Here is a 743-nt window from a genome sequence, read left to right as displayed (position 1 = left end):
AGTTTCATCCCTAGTGGCAGATATGCAACTGCTCCAACCCCGACAAAACACCATAGAGTTGCAGTCGCATTAAAGCCATGCACTTGCAGCCTGGGTGACGTTTGCAGCTGCAGACCTAGTGGGAGACATGCAACTTTCTCTTGGAGAAAAACAATATATACTTGCAGTCGGAGCGACAGTGTACTTGTGTGCCTAGTGGTAGACATACAGCTTCCCTCCCTCGACAAAACACCACAAAGTTATAGTTCACGTTGAAGAAAATGCAGTTGCAGTCGGGTGCAACACTTGCAGTTGCATACCTAGTGATAGAGAGCAATTGTCTCTCCGACAAACACCAAAGAGTTTCAATCGGGTGCGTCATTGGCAGTTGTGTGCCTAGTGGCATGCTTTCAACTGCCTACACCCCCGACAAAACCCCACGGAGTTGCAATCGCGTTGAAGACATGCGGTTGCGGTTGAGTGCGACACTTGCAGTTGCATTCCTAGTGTCGGACATCCCGCCCCCTCTCCCGTCACCTCCTCCGACAAAACAAAGGTCCAGTTGCAACCATGTTGGGGGACATGCAGTTGGGGTCGGGTGCGGCGCTTGTAGTTGCCGGGATGTTGTCGGGCATGCAACTAGCCCACTCCCTCTACCGGCGCCCCTCCGACAGAACAAAAAAGTCCAGTTGTGGTCGGACTCGAACACATGCAGTTGTGGTCGGTTGCGACACTTGCAGTTGCATTCCTAGTGTCGAACATGC

This window comes from Triticum dicoccoides, chromosome 7A, assembly GCF_002162155.2.
Source record: "Triticum dicoccoides isolate Atlit2015 ecotype Zavitan chromosome 7A, WEW_v2.0, whole genome shotgun sequence".
Lineage (NCBI taxonomy): Eukaryota > Viridiplantae > Streptophyta > Magnoliopsida > Poales > Poaceae > Triticum > Triticum dicoccoides.
This window is presented reverse-complemented; position numbering follows the sequence as displayed.